This window comes from Buteo buteo, chromosome 4 (assembly GCF_964188355.1).
Source record: "Buteo buteo chromosome 4, bButBut1.hap1.1, whole genome shotgun sequence".
NCBI lineage: Eukaryota > Metazoa > Chordata > Aves > Accipitriformes > Accipitridae > Buteo > Buteo buteo.
In genome coordinates, this window is record NC_134174.1 from 14,576,711 (window position 1) to 14,599,683 (window position 22,973).

The window sequence follows — 22,973 nt, forward strand, 5'->3', positions numbered from 1 at the left end:
AAAGAAGAAATGCAAGGGGCAGAGGAAGTTTTGTTTTTCAGCCTCCAAAATCTAAGAAAGCTCAAAATTGCCACAATTGTTGCACTATGCATGACTTTTATCCTTAACAGTTTTTAGAGCCGTACATGGGATGTTTTTGTGTTACCCACTTGTACATTATTTCATTAGCATTTAAGTTTCACTATCTCCATCTTTTTCTGTACATCATTCAAGATTTGTTCATTTGGTTCCTTTAAGATTTTGCATTGTAATATGAATGGCTGTAATATGGCGTATGTGTTAGCACAGTACACAATAAGGGGGGAGTGTTGATTTGGGAGATTGGCAATGAGCTATGTAATGGGACCGCCTATACAGCAAGGCACCGGTGGACTAAGGATCAGAGCCAGGAATGACGAATCCTAGTTCTTGTTTGATTGTGCTGCTTTGAGCTCATTAGTCAGCTCACGGGAATCTAGGATGCTGTAGTAACTGAATATTCATGCAGTGGGTTGGGGATAAAACACATTTCTAGATTAAGAACACGGCACTGGCTCGGGCCAGTAGTTTATCACGCCGTTGCGAGAGGAGAGATGCTGTTTGGTGAGCGTGTGCAAGCCTGGCTGATTTCTACACCCCTTCCCCTTGTGCTCCCCCAGGATCCACAGCTGTGTATCTAATGTGACAGATACCGCAGAGGGCATGTCCCTGCCTTGTCTTTTTAATGGGCCTGTTGTCCCTGCATCTGTCTAATCCCTTCTGAACCTGCTGATACTGTCGGCTTCTGCAGCACTGTGTGGCAGCAGGTTTCTGAAGCTCACTACTGACTGCTAAAGAAGTACTTTCTTTTATCTGTTTCAAATTGATCCCCTACTAGTTTCACCAAGTGTCCCCAAGTGCAGGATTCTGCATTCAGCTCATCTACCACCTTTGTAATTTTGTAGGTTGCTTCTAATAATAGCAAAGATACTAGGAGCCCTTCACCACTGGATTGGAAATCAAAAGTGTTTGGAAGCCTGTGTTGTACAAAAATAGCTGGTCTCAGTCCTGCTCCACGAGGACCATTATCCATATATCTGAAAGCACGTTGGCCCTAGCTTGCTGAATTGCAGACAGTCAGCACACTCAGCCCAAAGATAAATGGACTTGAAGATTAAACTTCACATACAATTTCAGACCTGGTTAGAGCTTACTAATGCTGTGGGTTAAGGAAAGTGTATGTTGCTTGCAATTGCATGTGTACATCTGTCCTGCAGGTAAACTGAAGGCATCAGTTTCAACGACTGTCCCTGTGGGCCTTTTCTGTAAGGGTAATATTCATCTGCATTTGAAAATTAAAATACTTATCAGAAGGGCATTCACAGCTATGCCACAAGTGCTTTTGGCATCAGCACTGTGTCTGATTTGTCTGTACCATACAGAGCTTATGAACCCAAAAACTACTTTTATCAAAGAACCTCATCTGTTTTGGCACCTTATGAGAAAAAAACAGCTTCTGCAGACTCATCACCTCTCATGTTGTAGGCACAAGCTCCTGCCAGAACATTTGGTCCTCAGCATGTCAGACAAAATCATTCAGCAGCTCATTTTCCTTGGATTAAGCACAGAAATGTACGACACCACCAGCTTCAAAGGAAACCAGAACTCAGCAAAAAGGGACCCACCCCACTTTGTCCTTCACAGTCAAGCCTAATGTTCACCACTTTTTAAACTGTCTTTCAAACGAAAAGAAAAAGAGGCAACCTGTCTTCTTAAAAGGACATCATCTCCCCCCCCGCTTCACAAAAAGCTTCTGCTAAGCAACAACAAGGCAAGTCTACATCCCCCTGAAGCCTCCTGGCATTTCCACACCCGCATGTGGTGCCGCAGCCCCAGAGGAGTCCCAGGAGACCACAGTGAGAGCATGGGCGGGCACCACTGCCCCTGTCAATGATGGGATCAGGGCAGGTATCAGTGCCAGCAGAGCACCAGCTCTCCACTTTGCTGGCCAGAAATCAGTCCTTCTTCTGGCCTTTTGGATGCCAGGAAAGCCTGCCTGCATCCTAGTGAGCAACTGTCCTACCGAGACAACAAGGCACGAGCACGTCATTCCCTCCAGTGGTCTCTGATCTCTGTACAAAATGGTCTGCAGCTTGCTGTCTCTCATGCTGTGCTGATGGAGCAGGGCTTTGGGGCATGGTCCCTGCAGACCAGGGAGGGGTTTCTGCCCAAAAGGCTGCACTCCAAAGCAGGCACTGGATATGTAGGTAGTACTCAAGCATTTTTGCAGCTAGCAGTCTGACTGTGGATCCTGCCCACAGTGTTTAGGAGAAAGCTTTTGGGTTCGTATGGCCAGGATTGTGAGGCAGGTTTTGTAATCCTGGCAGTCACTGTCTGCACACTCAGGTGACTGGTTTGGGGCAGTGGTCTGTGGTTAGAGAGCGTGTTGATTAGTTACACCATAATGATGAGGAAGCTGGTAGAAGATTAGGGCCAACACTTGTCCTTGAGTTGGCACCAAACAACCTCCTGTCTGTACCCCTGGCACATACTGTACGTGCATGAGGGTTTTGACACTTACCCCATAAACTACATAAACTACATGGTCTCTTTTGGGAAGAGATACTGGAGAAATACTCACCAGCATTAGTCCACATGTAAAGTATCCAAGCGTCTCTTGGAAATGGTCAGGATGCCAAAATACTGAAGTATGCAAATATCACTAGCATGCCTCCCATATAGACAAGAAGGTAAGACTAAGCATATAAGCAATCCCATCCTCAGCCTCCCCAGCTACTCTGACAATGTGAAGTCAAAGCCCTCATAACAAGCAGCCATGAATATTAAACACCCTCCATCCTCACTTACAAAAGGTCTGCTTCCAGACTTGTGCTGGCTCCTGCTTCCAGATTAGCAGGTATGGATGAGGAACATCCTCAAGGAGGAGTCCCTGGGCTGCTGCAGTCTTCCAAGGGGCAAAAGATGTGGCCTGATGGTCAAGGCCGTCCTTTGGGTGGGAGCGCAGGGACTCCTTCCCCTTGGTGGTGGTGATGTCCTGTGGTCACAAGCCTGGACATCCCATAGGCTGTGATAAGTAAGGTGTCCCCTTAAGGGACAGTCGTGGCTCCGTCGTGGCTTTCTGGGAGAATGTACCAGGGAAGCAACAAACACTGTACCTGAGAGGAACCTCTGCTTGCCCTGTCAGCTCTTCCCTGCTGCTGAGGCTTTGCCCCATGCAAGTAGGTATAATTATGCAGTAGCTCAGCAGAGGGGAAGAGACAGTAAATCAAGTATAAGAGCCACAACAGTGTTCATTTATGTGGAAAAACCTTCAAGAACAAGAAATTATTAGGCAATGATCAGACAGCTGGGCAGCTGTTTTCTTAATCAGGTAATAGTTCTGTCTGGAGGCTTCCTTGCAGATCAGCTCCCACAGGCTTGTTAATGAGAGTCTGCAGTGCCTGTGCAAGTACCTGGCACCACAGCTGTTTCTGAGCGTTGGTGACAAGGAAACAGTTAAAAGTATATGAAATGCAACAGGATGGTAAAAAGGTGAGAAAATTGCAGAAAAAGAGCAAGCTGTACTTCTCTGTAGACTTAGCATGCTGAATTGTCCACCTGCTCCGTGCTTTTGATGACTACAGTTCTGTATATTTACATAGGTTAATGAATGCTTGTAAGTAAGAAATTTGACTTAAAATTATTCATGGCAGAAGAAGGCCGTATTCTTGCCATAAAAGAAAGTTTCCTTTTTCACTACGTGATAAAAATAGTGCTTACTCATTTCTTATTTGCTTAGGTGTGAGAGTAAATACCATGTGGGTTTCACATCTGAGAAATATAACATATGTTTAGCAGACTTTCTTCAGGTTATAGTCTATTTAATGCAGTTTCATAATCATGCAAATTTTACAAAACCATCCATACCTTTTTCATTTTAGAAACTGCCTTTTGAAGAAAAAAAAGGTATTTCTAAAAAGACTTTCACATTATGTTTATGCCATTAGCAAAAGGAGGGGAGAGAACAGTATTACATGGTTTTCTTTAATTTATAGGAACTAATGGTAATAACTTAAAGGCCTCTATGTTATTAAACTAATGGCATGCAGGGTGATAACGAAAATAGTCAAATTCATCTTAGCTTTAAGCTTCATCAACACCATTTTGACTGAGCCATCAACATCAGGCATAGACCTTGATGTGTTGTGTAATGACATAATTTAACATTTTGAATTGTAATGACTTAATGACATAAAATTAAAGTTCTGGCCAAAGGGTGAAGAGACCAAATGAGAAGTTTCCAAAAGAAATTGAGACTGCAAGGCAATTACTTTTATGGTAGAAAGTGGTAATATGGTCTGCCTTATGAGTGATAAATACAAGAGCATTCAGAAGAAACTATCCTGTTAAGTAATATCAGTCAGAGCAGGTGGACGATGCACTTTGTGAACAGCTGTGGCTTTTCTGATGGATAGAACAGCTTCACAAGGTGTTTATGTTTAACATTTGATTCATCTTTGGGGCCCATATGGTCACAGATAAGCAATTTCCACTAAAGATTTCCCAGAGTTACAAGCATAGGGCTGAAATAGATAAAAGGAGCCAGGAGGTAGACAGGAGATTTAAAGTACTCATCTACCTTGCAGTGATTGCAACTCAGACTCAAACTACACCACATTGCTCCCAACAGCCACATTGTTGAGAGCTTGTTGCAGAGCTCGGTGCTGGATACCCAACCTAGGACTTGCCAGTTGGTTGACAATTACACCCTCATTATTCTCCATACTGGTGCTGTCGGGGCCTGATCCAGATTGTTGAAGGCTGGCTCTGTACATCTGCATGAGCTGCAGTCATTGCAGAATAAACACGGTTAAAGACAGAAGCTAAGGGGAAGTTGTTTCTTGGTGACAAAGCAGTTTTCTGTAAAAGAAAAAAAAAATAGTCTTGCACAGAGATTTGTGGACCTTTGGCTAGAGAATTGTCTTCTGTAAACAGGAATAGTCTACCCACATAATTGCTGCTGCAACAGAAAACCATCTGCAAAAGGACTAGTATCTGAAGGTGAGTGACAAGAGACTAGCACTTGTCCAACCGACGGACTACATGACAGAGTGCGTATCAGCTGTCATTCTTTGAAAGGAAAATAGCTCAGGTCACAATGCATGTGCAAACTGCTGCAAAATTGCAAAGCCCTGTTTAATCAGCATGTAGTTCTCATGGCATACACTCACAAACATTCAGGCTAACTTGTTCAAAATTAGGTAAATTAACATGAATATTGATATCTGATTTAACTTTTCACATATAGCTACAATGCTAAAAGAATTGCCAACAGCCCTGGTAGTAATAAAGAGTACAAATCCGGTCAGAACACCATGTATACCCATGTTCTCTATCCGATAAAATTATATAGTCCCTTTTTTGTAAAGCTGTGTACCCCCTGACTCCTCCTGATACACAAGAAGTCAGTGTATGCACCTTTTCATTTCAGTTAGCATGTACTTTTCAAAAATAAAAAATACTTTCAAAAATAAAATGCAGGATTTCTGTTAATCTCTTCCCTTCTTAGACTGGTATTTTTCTTCATGTCTGCTAGTCTCTTCCCATCCTTCCTTTCTAAACAGTTCAAGAGTTACCCACTTCAGCCTCTTGCTGCTTTAGTGTAGCTCCATGTTCAAAGCACTTAAGGTGACTTTGAAGTCAGAACCAACTTTACCACTTGAATTTCCATTTGAGAAGGGAGAAGTGGAAGAAACTCATTGGGGAGTGATCTGTGATGGATTGCTATAGACAGCCCACCACATGCACTTGCCAGGCTGCAGCTGGCCAGAGGAAGCTGGAACTATGTCAAAAGGTTTATGCTTTTGCCTCAAAGGAGAAGTATTTAGGTACCCTGCTTTTCAAAGGCAAAATCAGGCTCTTGTTTGAAGCCCACAGCCATAGGTTCCAGGTTGGGAATTCCTGGCCTTCATTTCTAGCTTCAAAACATGATTCTTTGCCATGTCAGCCAAGAACGAAGTCTTGTCACAGCTGTGAAGAGTTCACATGTTCTCTTTCAGCTTCAACCAACAAGTGGCTCATCTATCATAGCAGCACTGCAATTAGCTCCAGTTGTTAATTTCTTTGTTTAATTACAACCTATTTTCCTTCAGGTATCACCTCCACAATGAGCTACAAGGAGCTCTGAATATAAGAACAGTAGGCAAGTAGTACAAGACTTATTTCATCTAGAAACCTGCAACTAGAAACCAAACTAACATACTTTTTTTTAATAAAGTTTTTTCCCTAAAATTTCCTTCCTTAGGTAATGGTGACCATTTGCCTGTGATTTCAACTACGTAAATAACATTTTAAAAAGAGAAACTATAAAGATAAACATGGAGATTTCATTGTGGTGACATCAGAGGGAACTTCATCTCTCCAGGATGAAGATTCTCTTAGCACTGCCATGGGATCTATGCCCAAGGTATGAACTTTCATCCAAGGACTGGATCGAAATCCAGGACTTTCCTTTGCAGTGCCTTAGTGTCATGCACTCTCTTGGCCAGCATGTATTGAATTCTGTCACACAAAGCAGAACAGCTTCAGTCTGAGGATTTTGGGGACCCCTCCCTCACAGCAGTCTACAGTATTTTGTGTAGGACACTGTTGTTGGAGATCAGAGATGGAAGTCTGAGAACCTCCAACTTGAGGAGAGAACCTCCTCAAACTTAGGCAGACAGAAAATCAAAGTATTTTCAAGGTTTTAGTAGAAATGAGAGGAAGAAACAGGGAGTGAGACTAGAAGTCAAGGTTCTTCAATACAGACTTAGAAGACACTTCAGGTCTTCCTTTTGAAAATGTCTACTTTTGTGTTTACAGGCATGCAAGAAGCACATGCGTGGGCATGTGAGAAACTACTTAGATTTTTGTACTGGTATTGAGTGGCAGTAAGGCAAAAGCCCTGGAGCGGTGTTCAGAATAGCTGAGTTTGATTCCTGGTTCTCTTACTGAGCTTGGATCTAGCATTTGATTTCTCAATTTCTATGTCTTTTAAATGAGGGGGAATAAGACTGACTTTGTTGATAAGGGATGTTGTGGTTCAGCAATGGAAGGCAAATTAGGAAAGCTGAATTGTGGTGGAATTATTATTAAAGTCTGTATTCTGAGAGTAAGCCTTGATAAAAGTGTTTTATCAGGGAACTACTTTACCAGTGTGCTAAGCAATGGTACTCTTAAGGGGAGGCAAATGAGGCATCAAAACTAAAAGTCGAAAGCTGATTAAAACACCTTATTAAATAAAGGTCAATCTCGCAGTAGTGCTGATTGATACATCAGCTGATCCAACAAGTTCCTTTCCAGCTCTACTTTGTATAATGAGAAAGTAAAATTAGTCTTAAGCATATGCATTAATTACTTAACTGAAGAATTTGGAGACCATGAATAAAGAGTCCTAGTTCCCCACTGATTAAGGACAGAAAAACATGGTGAACTGCTTTCTGTCTCATAGATAGATGGATCCCACTTGCTGTTATACTCTGTAAGGAGTCTCATACAGTAGCTCGGTTACAGAAATTATCGCTCCATTTAATGAGCTTATGATATGAGGGACTGAGTATGGGGACTTAAAAGCATGGTGGAAGCAAAAAGCTAGGCAGCCTCAAAAATCGCTTCTTAAATGGTATAGGGGACTCACTGCATTGTATGGGCTCTGTGCTCAGCTGAAAAATTCTGTAGGGCAGCAAGGCACAGACGAGTTGAGCATGACGAAGCGGAGTGACATGATGCATGGGAATGGGGGGGTGAAGTCATTAGAAAGTGCTATCACAAGCTAAAACAAATCTTCAGGCTGGTCAAGACAAGTCCATACAAAGCCTGGACAGATCTGGAGGTCTGTGTTGTTAACTTAAAACAAAGCCTATGGCTTGTCACAAGCAATACCATATTTAATGAGCTAGAAAGGGACAAGTCTGACTGTGCCGTCACTAGTAGTTGCATTAGAAATGGTGTTTTGAAGCTTGGACAAAAAATCAGAGATATTTCACAATACATAGATATATAAAAGGGAAGTGGCACATATTTCATTCTGCATAGGGCTAGTCACACACAAAGATCATCATAGCCCACCATCCACACCTTCTTCTCTACTGATAGAAATCACGTTTTTAGGAAGAACAGCAGAGAACGGGAGAGTTCGTAACTCAGATGTTCTTGCATGAATGTTTTTGGGCAAAGTGTTAATGTAGACTAAAAAATCAAGGCAGGTTTGTGCCCAAGAATCTGGACTGTGACTGGGAACAACTAATCTATGAGGACTTTTCTGCTGCCCAGTCCAGCCTGCCATTTCAGAGAGATGTCGGGGCTGTCCATATATTCAGACCAGCCCTAATGTCTTGTCCTTGCACACAGAGGAAGCCTGTAGAACTGAGGTGTGATTGTTCTGTGTTTAAGTAAGTTCCAGCCATTTTCTTGAAAATCCTTCTCATTATTTAAAAAGTCATTAGTTTCATTATCTCATTTCCACTGTGAATTTGTTTTGACTCTTCTTCAGCAGTTTCATAAAGCCAGAATAATTTTCTACCTGCAAGCAAAACATCTGAAAAAAAAATACAGGTAATCTCTGCCTTACTGGGCATAGTGTCAACAGAAACAAAAAGGATGTTGTCAGAAGCTTTAGAATAAAGAAGCTATCAAAAAATCCAAATGAAAGCAAGACAAACAGCCCTGTTTTCCAAACTGTCGTGGTTTAAGCCCAGCTGGCAGTAAAGCACCATGAGGCCACTCGCTCACTCCTCCCCACTGCCCTGGTGGGATGGGGAGGAGAAAATATAAGAAAAAGCTCGTGGGTCGAGACAATGACAGGGAGAGATCACTCACCGATCATGGTCATGGGCAAAAACCAGTCTCAACTTTGGGAAAAAAAAAATAATCAGTTTGTTGTTACCAATTAAATCAAAACAGGGTAATGAGAAATAAAACCAAACCTTAAAACACCTTCCCCCACCCCTCCCACCTTCCCAGGCTCAACTCCACTCCCGAATTCTCTCCCTCACCCTCTGTGCAGCGGCACGGGGGGATGGGGAATGTGGGTTGGGGTCAGTTCCTCACCCCTTGTCTCTGCCGCTCCTTCCTCCTCAGGGGGAGGACTCCTCACTCCTCCCCTGCTCCACTGTGGGGTCCCTCCCACGGGACACAGTCCTCCTCGAACTTCTCCAGCGTGAGTCCTTCCCACGGGCTGCAGTTCCTCACAAACCTCCCCGGCGTGGGTCCTTCCCGCGGGCCGACCTTCAGTCCCAGCCTGCCCCAGCGCGGGCTTCCCCAGGGAGCGGCGGCCATCTTGGGGGGCCTCCACCCCCTGCTCCGGCGTGGGCTCCTCTCTCCCCGGGCCGCAGGTGGGCATCTGCTCCCCCGCTGCCCTCCGTGGGCTGGGGGGACACAGCCTGCCGCCTGGTCTCCCCACGGGCTGCGGGGGCAGCCCCTCCTGCCCTCCTTCCTCCCTGCCCTCGGTATCCGCAGAGGGGTTCCTCTCCCATCCCAATCCCCTCCTGGCTGCAGGTTCCCCCTCTGAAATCCGCTCTCCCAGAGGCGATACCACCATCACCGACTGGCTCAGCCTTGGCCAGCAGCGGGTCCGGCTCCTAGCGAGGGAAGCTTCCAGCAGCTTCTCACTGCTGTCCCTGCAGCCCCTTCCCCGCCACCAAAACCCTGCCACACAAACTCAATACACAAAGTTATACCCAGTGAGACATATAAGTCATATCTAATGAGATATTTGAGATATCTGGCTTTCTGGTTTCTGTTACAGGTAGCATCCAAGACCCCTTATTACAGTAACAAGCAAAAGTTGATCTGTTTGGTGCTGGCAGAGTAGCTTTTCTCTATTTACCCAGTCATTATTATATTGCTTTGTTCTAGAACCTTGAAACTAATCCTATTGTTTCTGGACTACTTCCAGAGTTGATCAGCACTTTCTGTTGAGTCCCTCGTCCTCTGAGTGACAAGCTCGGTGGACTCCAGTTTGTTGTTCCCACTGACCTCTCCCTGGATGCCTGGGAAGCCTGACCCTGGGAAGGCCCAGACTAGGGCACCCATGCATTTTAGTTCCTTAGCTCTGGGATGACCCTACAAGGTCCAAGTCTGCTGTGGCTGAAAGTTAGGTTCTGCTCTTGGCTGCCAAGATCTTTGTCTGTTGACTTTGATATGTCTGTACAGTTTTACTTGATACAATACCAGAAAACAGCAGTGGAAGAGGAAACAGAGACGTGATATTCTTGAGCAATATTGCACTCAAGATTGCTGTAGGTCTCTACTAACTTCATTTGCTAGAAAGGAACACAATAGGTGGCAAGTAAAATTATAATCCAAAGATGTTTTGCCTATCTCTTGTATCTGGAGGATATGTTTTTTCTTAATTCATGTTTTTTGATGAAATAAATTAATTTGCTCATAGCACATGGTCCATGTTATTATGTATAGTCTGTCAGGCATTTGGCATGCAAGCACTCTAGCTGTCAGAAATATTTTTATGCACCTACTTCAAGAGCATTTAGCATGAAATGTACTCTACAGACGTGGTAAAACTGAAAATAGAGGTTTAGTTGCAATCCCGTTTGACTAAATGTATTTACAACACCACAGCACATTTGATTTTACGAACCACCTTCACCTTAGTTTTGTAAACCTAAAAAATTTCAGGATCATAATGAGCTGGCATGAGGATGTCATTGCACAAAGTTATTTACCTCAAAATGCTCTTTCATCTCAAAGCACTTGCACCCTTCTAGGTGTCAGCGTTTGACACAATACAGACCATTGTTCAGGTTCCTGTATGCTATTTCCCTCAGGTCCTGCCTTCTGATGTTCCCAGTTGATTCTCTCCTCATCACCAAGTGTATTGTTCCTGTCTAGTACATGCACGCTGAAACCAAAACTCACTGCTCTTTGTATAACTCCATGTCTGATAAGAGGCTGAAACGATCAGCATGATCATTTAAACTACTCTCATATATCACAGAGGCTGTGGGATGGCCTGAGTCCTCTCCAGTTTATCAGCACTGCATAAATTGTGGATTCAGAGCTGGACACTCTTCCAGGAGTGGTGGTGACTGCCATACCCAGAGCTGTTATAACCCCTCTACTTCTCAGCATTTCCTTGTCTGCAGCCAAGACACTCAGTAGCCCTTCTGTATGCCAGCACATCTCGCATTCAGCTGGCTTTCCACATGCTCTCTGTCAGTGTGTGGATATATTTCTTGCTCCTTGACGTATCATTTTGCCTCAGGCTATGCTCATAGAATGAGACATTTGCTAGAAGAGGAGACCAGGATCCGCTTTTCTACATGTGTGCTGAATTCAGACACAAAAGCATCCCAACATAAGCCCTGTTCTCTGAACTAACAGTGTCGGGGCACTTTTTGCCTCCCTATGACTTTGTTTGCATTCCTTCCCCACTCTTCCAAGGGTTTCATAACCTCTCACTGCACTTGGACAGCTCAGTCAATAAAGGTAGCTCTTTACAGTATGAATACTCCCCACTGTCTGGTATAGCTGAAGACCCTGAATGCCCACTGTAGGGTCTAATAGGTGGACAACCATCTTGAAATACCAAGTAAATCCACCAGCATTGCTACCAGCAATTAGGTGTAAAGGTAGATAATTTCTTGCTTCTGAACACAGAGGCAATCATTTAGCTGTACTTTTTACATTTCTACCATAATAATATATGTGAAAGATAAGCACACATTGGATAAGAATTGAGAAAAATAGCAGTGTTATGTAAATGCCTGCTAAAATGGATGCATCTGGAATCTCTGCAGAGTACAGTAGTTCAGTTATTTAGTGGTTACTTCAAAGAGAGCTCATGCAGAAACCAGATTAGATTGGCATAGCTAAAATGGACTCATTTTATGCAAAATGCTTACTACTATTTTTTTTTTTAAAGTAGATTATTGAACCAAAATCCTCAAAACTTTTCCACTGGGCATGTTGGACATGATTATGCGGGGGTGGGGGGGGTCATCCTGTTAAATCAGTGGGAATTTTAGAGGGTGGGAGTAAATTGAATCCATTAGAGCAATTCATACACTTTTTAAATGGTCATGAATCTTACTTATACTAATCCTTGAGCACAGAGTTTCAAACAACATTTTTCAGATGTTTTAATGTTTGATGTGTATCAAATACATTCACATTTCCTTTGAAGAACTATCATAACACTCTGACAATAACAACTGGCTGACCCCTTGCAAATAAAACTCTGATAAAGCAATAAAGATCAGACATCGTATATCCTACAGAGACAAATATTGGTCTACTAGAGAAAGTGGAAGTGTACTAGAAATCATTCAATGTGTTTCAAACATTAAGGAGAAGAAAACATTGTCAAAGAGTTGATTGGAAATTCGGTACAGAAGCCATGCTGGCCAAGTATAAAAGTGCCATACTTAGGAGAACAGCCACAAAAACACAGTACTTGCATCCTTAATTGAAATGCTGGATTTGGCACCATGGAAAGAAGTAATGCCAAATGGTTAAGGAGCAACTTTGCTGAGGAGAATAAAAATTTGTATCAGCATTAAGGCTGAATTTCTATGCTCTTTCAGAACTAGCCTCCAGCATCTAATTGTTGAGTTTAAAATGATAGCTGAAAACCTCTGAGCATTCACTGTCATGTGGCCTCAGCACTTCCAAGCAGAGACGGTAGCTATCTAAAGAGCAAAACTGCCCTCCATTGTTCTGCCTCAGTTTTATAAGTATGCTCCCTGCTGTTCTGTAGTTGTTAATTCTTAGCCCATATGGGCAAAGATGACATGTTATTAAGTACAAGAAATCTCCCCATATAACCATCAGCCCAACTATTTTCCTGAAGAGGACTGACAAGCTTATCTTAAATAAATCCCTAAAAGGGCTCTGTGAAATGATTAGAAGTCGTATGTTTACAATGATGCCAGAAGATCAGCAGGTTTATACACTGATCAATCATTTATACACTAGTGAGCAGCTGGCATCCGAGGCTGTGTCTGCTTATCTATCAAGCAGTTCTCACAAAGGTTAGAGGGAGTAAAGTTGTACTCGGACACAAATATAGGTATAAAAATGTTCTAAAAATGCTAAGTATTGAGGACTACGGCATGAACTGATAGGATTTCGTATTTCAGAATGATTTTATATAAGATCCTGATCACAAACAATTTGCCAAGGTGTCATCTTCTTCCCTAAGCCCTGCTGAAGCCCACCCATTGCTTTTCAGTGCAGTTAACGTCCTTGCAGACAGAGAGAGAGTATGTGCTCACCCAGCATGTCTCAAAAAACTTCTGTGGGTAGGGTAGTATTGACCTTTGCCCTCTGTACTACAGAAAGTGTTTTTGAAAGAACAACCTGGGAACCGCTGGAGAAGCTGGAGCTGAGTGCAAAGAGGAAGTCCAAAGGTCACTGCTTGGGTCTCTGGTTCTCGTAGAGTGTCCACTTGGGAAGGGACCAATTCTCCCCATTTCTAGGCAAAGACTAGATCAGACTTAGTGAAGAAATATGAAAAGAAGTCCAGGAGGGGAAGCTCGTGGTGCTGTGAGGTCCAGCAGGAAAACAGACCAACCAACAGTCTGGGTCCTGTTGGTTCACCTGAAAGGGTTAGTGGCTTCTTCATATTCTTTCCCTTTCCACCCAAATCCTTACTTTGTGCCTGTGGATGTGAATGCACTTGCTTTCAATGGTGCCATCCTCTCAGCTTCTGTGCTTATCACTTCACAGAGTGCCTTCTTTAGCATGCTCTTACAAGCTTTGAAGCATAGACATTTGTACATGTACGAGTATCGGGAGCATGCAGGATCCTTCAGAGCACTGGGAGCACAGGGACAGTTACCATGGCAGGGAAATGGGGTAAGCACTGTGAGAGATCCTGGTGGCCAGTGGTGTCAGTTCCCACTATGGCACACTGTATGCTACTTAGATTCTTTTTTAATATTCTGGAGTGACACCTAAAACCCATCAGATTAGCTCAGCACCATCTACCCCTGCTAAACCTGCATTACATTTTGTCCCATTATTTTTCAGAATATTCTCTAAAGCTCTACATAGCATTGAAATCACAGTTATCAGCCTATGTTTGTCTAGACCTATAGTTAGGTGGGCTTCTCACATAAATTAAGGCCCTCATCAAAAAGTTGCAGAGAAAGTTTCATCTCTTTCAAACTAGGCATTTATAACAGATAATATTAAACACTCCATTTTCTTTTCCTGTCAGGTTTCCGGTGCTGTGCCTCAGTTCCACCTTGGTTCTTTCTTCTTGCTTTTCCCTGCCTTTCTCCCATCTCTTTTCATAGAGCATGTATTTGTATTCCATTTGCTTAGCAAATCTCTTTATTTCACTTTTATTTCAGACCTTCAACTTTCAAAATCTCAAGACTAGGTGTTTTCTCGATTTATGTTTTCATAATTATAGAAAAAAGATTATATCATTATTTAAGCAGACAAAAAACCAGAAGTTAAAGGGATTTTTTCTGGGTTTTTTAATGTATGTCTAGTATTACTTTCTAAACTTTAACAGTAAAACCATTATAAATGGTATTGTCATTCTTAGCCTGCTTGGGAAGAAGAGGTGAATGTTATAATAAGTATATGTAGGCTGTTGTAGCTATCACTCAGATCAAAGCCCACTGCATTGACCAATTCCATTTTTTTAACAGAAAAGAATGCAGCAATTCATCACTTGTCCAGTCTGGTTAATGTTTTGTGCTTTTTTTCTAAGAGTGGAATTTGTGAACTGGCTAGCTTTGACAGTTTGAGGTACTTGGTACTTTTCATTTCTAGATCATTGACTCAAGTGTAGCACATATTTGATGAAAATTGACCAAAAATTGAATCTGGAGGATGAGTGATGGCTGAAGTATGCAAAAAAAAGATTGGTTTCTGCTCGGCTGTTGGTAGACAGATGCCGATAAAAAAAAAATACATACATCTTAACCCTGTAGTCACAAACATTCTGACTAGGGAGACTCAGAAATGAATGGAGAGCATATCTACTTTTGGATGCCTTCATCACTGGACTCGCAACTTTAGCTATCTACTACCTATTTCCAGAACTGGAATTCACCTAGACATGCCTCTCAAATCTTTGAGAATCGGGTGGTCAGTATCGAATATCATGCAACCAAAAAGTGGGGGCTCTTCTGAAGAAGGGTAACTGCTTGCTCCTGACAGGACTGTCCTTGCAGACTTGGGCACGTGATGGAGATGGGTGCGGTGTGAATATGTTAGGAGAGAGCTGATGCATTTTGGCAGGGCTATGTGGTAGAACCAAAGGTCAACTTTCTATGGCTTGTGTCTGCCTTGGAAAGTACAGCAGTCTCTTGGTATTCCTGTTCCACCTTGCCATTTGAATCCTATTGAAGTAGTAAAGTGAATTAACCTAGTATTTGACACTTCTTTCTGTAAGTTTCCAAGAAATTTAGTCTCCAGTGATTACAATTTTTCTTTGTCTGCCATTTTCTTGTGACAGATTAGCTCCTAATTCCCAATGAACATAATGAAGTATTTAAGATAAGAAAAGTCCTCCTTCTGTGTTCCACTCTCCCATTTGGATAATCTGATTTTTAACTTGCATTATCATTTAAAGAAAGACTTTGTGCCTTATAGCAATGAATGGCTGGCCCTCCCATCCTTCCAGGACTGCATTAATATTGTTGCTTTTAAAAAGATGATGACAGGCAAACCAGCCTTAGTACTACAGTGGCAGGTCATATGCTTGCACGCTGCGCTAAACATTTGGATAACACGAGTAAAGGAACTGTAGTTCCCTATTTAGGTTTGTAACTGTCCAAGTTCTGGAGTTAAATTCACATACTTTCAGAGCTGGTAGCAAGGGTGACATTTCTGATTGTTATATTTCCCTGTCCTCTGAGAAATAGAAGGACTTTTTCAATGACAATCAATATATTCAGAAATTTGTCTTCAGTTTCAACTATTTTGCCATGATTCCTTGTGGCATGATGTGTACCAGCTAGATCCCAAACCAACACAAACCCAATTATGGAGCTTTTTTTGACAAACTGCAATTTCAGTGAGCAATAGTATTTCAAGAAACAAAGCCTTTTAGTGGATGGCTGTTGAATTTAATGCTTTGCTTTAGTTGGATTTTTTTTATGCTAGTACATTTCATTTTGATATCTGAGAGCAAAAATTTCTTATTTTCCCGTCAAAATAATTTCCTTGTGAAATTAGACTGCTTAGCTGCCCACCTGTTTATCAATTCCTCCCTAATAACTTTTAAACCCATTGTCCAGTTTCAACAAAATTTAACAAAAGGCTAACATCTTAAAAATATCAAACTCCCAGAAGTGTTCTGAAGATCAATGGCTGGATAAAAAACAAGAGCATTAGCTAGTGATCCCACTAAGGGAAAGCCAGGAGATTCAGAGCTTAACAGCACTTGGCTGACCAACTCAGCACAAATCTCATTTCAGATATGCTGCACTGCCTGCCATTTCTTGATCATCTGTCATGCTAAATAAAGTATAAAGTATCAAAATGTAGGGAAAGTGGAATGAAGCCACAAGTCCTGTAGGAGAGGCTGTGAGAGACATTTGGGGCATGTGGGAAGCATGGGAGTTTGGAAAGGTCCAGGGTGTGAAGGGAGCTGGAAGTACTAGTGAAGGATCTGAGGACATGAGAAAGGTATCACAGACAGAAGGTGCATGGGTGTAAGAGGAAACAGGGTATTGCTATGGAGGTGTCATGGGGCTGTGACAAAGGAGCTGGGTTGTTGTACTCTGGCCATGTAGGAGAAGGAGGAGACGTGCTGTTCATTGAAAGCCAGGCTTTGCTGATTCCTTGTACTGCTCATGCACCATTGGGCTCATTTAAAGCTGGCCAATAAAAAGGGTTTTCAAGTGTCTAAATAACTCACAAAGTATTTAATGAAATATTTCAGTTTAACTTTAAAGAAAACGATACAATAGGAAGTAGTGGGAACCCCATTTTTCAAAGGAAACTGTAAAAATTCTGTTTCAGTTCAGCCCCAGACTATTTTTTCCACTGCTTGCTTCAGCCATTGAACTGAAAAATTGGTTATTTACCTAACAGTTATACTTAAAAATATTTGCAACACAGGTATGGCCAGTACCTTTTGCTTAGAGCTTTGCTGTGGGGGCAGCTCACAAAACGTGCCAGGGAACCGGCACTGCCTATTAAGTTCTGGCTGATAAGATCTCAGGCGGTGCTTTGGAGAATTTGTTCCCTTGTTCAGCCAAAGATAAACAAGGTAGAACCAACCAACCTGCCTCTGCTGATGATAATCTTCTGAGGAGATACTATCATTTCAGCAGCTGCTATAAGAAAATTTTCTGAAGGTCAGCGCATACAAAATAATCAATTCTCATCTACAGATCACAATTCGAATGTGCCAAATGCTACCAGGGCTTATGCTACTGGGTTCCTGAGATGAAGTCAACAATACTGATTGAAACCATGATGTTTGCTGCAGCTGACAAACTAAATGGGCCATGGGCCATGCCTGGGGAACTTCTTTTAGCTTCCAGAAAATAGATATTAACTATTTCTAATGAGCAGTAGGCAAGCAGTACCCACAGTATAAGTGGTTTGTAGATAAGCAAAAAGCTATATTCACAAATACTGTCAATCAACACTTTGCAGCAATTTCCTTTGAGAGAAAAAGATAGAGAAGAGCTGGTCTAGGAAATTCAGCATTTTGAAGATGCAGCATTTCTCTTGTTACAGCTGAGGAAAACATGGTATAAAAGCAAGTGCTGTCAATGTGCAGCCTTGCCAGCACCGCACCAGGGTGTGCTGCATCCGGCAGCTCTGTCCAAGCTTCAGTCACCTTTTAGGCTGAACCCACACCCAGCACCTCCAACAGATAGCGTGGGGCATGAGTGGGTTTCGCCAGTGGAGTGGGCATCCAGGATAAACCTCCATCACCTGATTTTTGCTGTGGCTGCAACAAACTACTTCAACCCTCACGGCAGTGTGAGCAAGATCTGAATCAAGCCTGTAATCTTTGTTCTAACAAAGCTGTTAGAACAGTTTTCTTCTCCTGAAACAAAAACCTCATTATCCTCTGTCCATCTGACTATACCTAGAGATCAACCTGGAGTCAGATTATAACTCCCAGTTCAAAGCATCTAAAAAAAAGATGGGCAGAATGCAAAGCTGTTGGTACCCAATGGAAAACTCTTCTTAATTCAATTACTTTGCATGCTGAGACAGTGTTAGGAGAGCGTTGGGTACATCTAAACTTAGCCTGCAGCAGCATATTCTTCCATGCACATGCCTCTCTGTGCTTGGGAGGGAAGGAGGTCACAGCAGCACTGCGGCGACGCGGTGGGGTTTGGAGATGCTGGCCCTTGAGGGACACTGCTTGCTCCAAGCCTGGAGGCAGCTGCAGCAGCATGGCTCCGTACCAGCACCGAGCCCAGAGGCGACGCACGTCAGCAGAGTGTTGAGCTGACACAGCCATATTGGGTTTAGGACTCAGCTAATATCCGCACAGCATCTTGTGCCAAGTGAATGTACTTAGAGCTGCTGGTTTGGTCTCTGCATTTCAATTTTTGTGTGTCATTTCCCTCCTCCGGATGTTGCCGAGATGCTGTTTCCATCTGGACAGGAGCATTTTGGGTATTTTTGTCTTTGGCCACGTGTATATCACCTAATGGACCACGGTGCATAGATGCCCTAAGCTCACAGCAGCCCACGCAGACACAGGGCAGAGCCTGGCTCAGGTCTGCACAGCCTCGTAGCTGCATTTTTGCAGTACTGGCTGAGCTAAGAAACCCTGCTGACGTGCAGGATTTATGGGCTTGAGCGGAGAATTAACCCCCTGTCACAGCTGTGTCCCCCCTTTCAGATGCAGGCAGTTGTGCAGGGTCCTCTGAGTTGTGTCATTTTGCATGATGAACAAACACCAAGTGTCCCCCAGCATTACTGCCCAGTCTGCCTCACCAAGGGTTTGTCTAGCCCTCTGCAATCAAAAGAAATACAGTTAGGTGCAGGAAAGGGAGAAGTAATCCAGTGCTGGAATAATTACAGTTGACTGGATTCAAAATGAACACTGTATTTTTGCTCAAAAGCACCCAAAAAGCAGAACAGGAGGGGGCTGGAATCAGTCCTCGCCTTGAGGCCAGAGGAGAGGAGAGAGCAGTCGAAAGACTATTTCCAATTCTGTATTACTTTGGGCAAGCACATAACTGCTCCGTGCCTCAGTTTCCCCTGAGGCTCCAGCACTATTTGCTTGCCTCCAGCATCTTCTGTAAGGATTTTTCAGTCAACCCTTCTGAAATGGTTGGAGGTCCTCATGAGGAAGATATGAAAAAAGTGCATATTACTGTAAAAAACAGTTTGCTAAAAACAAGTGTCATGGAACTGAGGAAGTTGAAAGGAGGCACTGTTTTGTTCAAGTAATGTAAGGGAGAGCCAGAGAGGGAACGGCACAAACGCGGTGGGTGAGGTGTGTCTCTATATAGTGAGCAGGGCAGGATGTGACCGGAGGACGGCGGTGCCGGGGGGGACAAGGTGACACCTGCTCTTCGCGGTGCTGAGCGGCTTGGCAGGCGGCTGCCACACTCCTGACTGCCAGGCAGGGTCCAGCTGGGGCCGAGCGCTGCTCTCATTAATGCTGTGCTCTTATTAATGCTGCACCAGGCTCCTCTGCGCTCCAGTCGGCTCAGGGCTTTTGCTTTTTCACTTATGCAAGCAGCAAGCCCCGAATCTGTACTGTGCAGGGAAAAAACTCTGTGTCTCATCGATCAGCGTGTTCAGCAGGACCTGTGCGCATTGAGTGATTGCCATGAGAAACTTCAGCTGCTGTAGCAACTGCCCTGGCTGAGCTGCTGGAGATCAGCAGTAAGAAGTGTTCACCAAGATACATACAAATAAAACTCACACAGTTGCTTTGATAGTTCAGTCTTTGTTTGCTACGAGCATTCATATCAGCAATCAGCTAACTCATAGCAAATTTCAAGAAAGAGAAGGTCTGACCAAAAAAGTTGCATGTCGTGCAGATGTTTCCTCTGTGTAGCTTCACCTCGTCAGTTAGAAATCTTTGATTTTTTTCTCCTTTCTCCAAAAGTTTCAGATATTTGATCAGGAAGAAGAAAAACACGCCACATGAAGTTAAGAACCATCCTCCCAGAACAAATAAAAGTAGCGAGCAGAAGGTAGAGTGGCTCAGAGTAGCACAAACAGAACAAGCAGGTTGAGCTGCGAACAGCAAACGTGCGGAAATCAAACCCCGTTACCACAGAAATCACCAGCGAAAATCACGGAGCTAAATTCAATGAATAAAACATTTGCTGGGAGAAGTTTTCCCCACTCTTCCAACTGAATATAGAGTGGTTTCCATGCAGTTTGCCAGCAGGTGTTTGGTCCAAGACAGTGAGAAGTCAGTTTGTCAGGCAAAGAAATGAGTGGGTTTCTCCAGGAGCAGCTGTTTCTGCCCCTGGATCAGTTAGGGGTGGAGTTGCAATGTGCTGTTGTGCACCAACATCTACCATTGCCCCGGTACTGCCCAGACCGCTTTGGCCAGGAGCCAGAAAAGCCAACTCTGTCTTCAGCAGATAGGTCTTTCCATCATTATGAGGCTGCCACAATAAAGGAGGTGAACTGACAATTTTAAGGCATGTTCTAAACAAAATGCTGCCGTGTCCATCAGGAGGTGCCTCCAGCTTGATGGCTCTCATGCTCTGTTGGCTGACAGACATGCATCTCTCACTAATGGAATTTCCTCCGAACATATTTACCTGGATTTCACTGCAGGCTATCTGCATGGCTAACATTTTAGTAGCACTGGAAAACTCAAGCTTTAAGCACCTGAAAGAGCATTACAATATGTAACATTCTAGCCACATCTTCTTAAGTAACAAAAAAGTATTAATTGGTTAGAAACCGATCATTTTCGATGTGTGGCAGTGGGGCTTTTCATCTGAACCACTATAATTGTCACTCTGGGTAGAGGAGAAGCAGCTTTTTCTTAGCACAGTAGCAGCACAAAAGTAAGATTTTGATTCTAGTAAGTGAACTGAAATGAGAATATTAGATCGTAGGTCTATATATTTTGTATACTCACTTTCAGTCTCCATTAGAATATAAAGTCTCCATTAGCAATGAATGTGTTGTGGCACAGGAGGGTGCTTTGGCTGCTCTCCTGGATGCTCTTACTAATGATGTGCATTGTATAGACGCTGATTCAGCATCTCATCACCACCAAGTGAAGGAGGTCCAGTTGCCTTCCCCACCTCGAGCCTCTGCCCACAGGTGCAGGCTCCATCCTCCTGCCTCATGGCTGCTGGGCTGCATGATGGAGCTCACAGAGCAAAAAAAGTGAATACATTCCTGTTGTGTTAGTGATTAGATCAGCTCACAGAAACACCCCACAAGCTCCAGCAGCATATGGACTGTTGTTGCACAACACATGGTCTGCAGGTTCAGGAGGGAGTGGAGAGAGGGAGAGCCAAACCTTCTCTTGGTGGCAGCAAGCTGTTAGGTTGGCTTGCTTGCTGACCTTAGAAGTATCACAGACCCTTTGGAAAGACTGTCACATCCTGAATTGATCTGTACATACTGCAAAGGAGGTATTAGCCAGCTGTGCTATTTCACGTGAGGCACCGTTAGGAGGGGTTTTCCACTCAGGTAACTGCACAGAAGCCTTCCAGCATTGGCACCTGTTTGCATTAAACACTGTATTCCCTGTAGTTAACTGCAGTGCCAGTGTGCGAATGAAACTGGGTCATGCTTCTGCAAAATCTAAATAAGGCATTATTAACATGTCCATCAGCTATCAAGGATGTGATACATTTTGCAAACTGTTCATTAATTCTGTACAAAACCAATGACAGGTACGGTATTGTTTCCACAGCTGGGGGTGAAGGATGTCTCATATGAAAAACTTCAAAGTCTGCCTGGTTTGGGGATTTACCATCCTTTTCTTAAAATGAATAAAATGTAGATGAACATTGGAGACATTCACCTGAACTCCTCAAAGCAAGTCAGTAATTACTAATTATTAATCTCATTGTACTTCAGTTCTGTGAATTGTAAAACACTTCTCAGCATCATGGAACAGATTGTCTGATTCACTTGGGAGCCAATGAAACTTAACAGCAGTGAAGTCTTTCTTTTCGAGACACATTGCCCCGTCTTAGAAAAGTACATGAATCCAAGTGCCTTACATCCCTGAAATGAAGGCTGACTTTACCAGAGCAGGGGCAGGAGGGAGCAGAATAAGGCACCAATTTCCCATGGGTACAGGAACCTCAAAGCCTTTCACAGAGTGGGATCAGCCTTGCAGGGAGTGTGAGTCTACCCTGCCGAAGCCACTGGGAACTTTTTCACTGACCTCAGGGAGAGCTGGATCAGGCCAGCATCCAATTCCACTGTAAGAAAAGGAGAGTTAGGCCACATGATAAAAGCATCATTATTCTTTGCAGTGAGAGCATCCAGGCAGGAATTAAGTGTGCTTTATAATCATGTCTTCAGCTAAATTCCCTCATCTTTCCCCACCTGAGCACAACCATTTCATGTTAGCATCACACAATTTAATGGAGTTGATTTCCAAAACTATTTGGTGTCTCCCCGGCAGCCTTACAACAGCATATATTCCTGTATTTAAACTTTCATGATCGCACAAGGAAAACTGGAATATATTTAAGGAAATATTTACAGGCACTCTGGGACTCACAGTTATGGTTTTGGAGTTATATGCATGCTTTTTCCCCCTCTGTGTTTAAAAAGGATGTGTATAACAGTACTACAATATTATTACACATTGTAATTACACAGCCTAATTACATAATTATATGTCTTTACACTAATTACACAATTAAAAACCATTACAGAAATGTTGTAAATGTATTTGAATCGATTAAAATATTTTTAAACCCACTAGAGGCAACTGACTAACAAAAAAACATCGAGGGGTAGCAGGCAAACCTGCCAAATACGTGGTATGATATCCCATTGGGTCCCATGAGAAACCCCCTGGTGCTGTTTTACTCTCAGATGAATGGGAATGTGGAACATCACAGGTAAAT

At 43.1% G+C, this 22,973-nt stretch overlaps 1 protein-coding gene across 1 annotated transcript in view; it reads left to right on the forward strand.

Moving 5' to 3' along the window:
* Positions 1-22,973, forward strand: part of LHFPL3 (LHFPL tetraspan subfamily member 3) — a 255,405-nt gene that overhangs the window by 172,429 nt on the left and 60,003 nt on the right. The window lies entirely within an intron of this gene.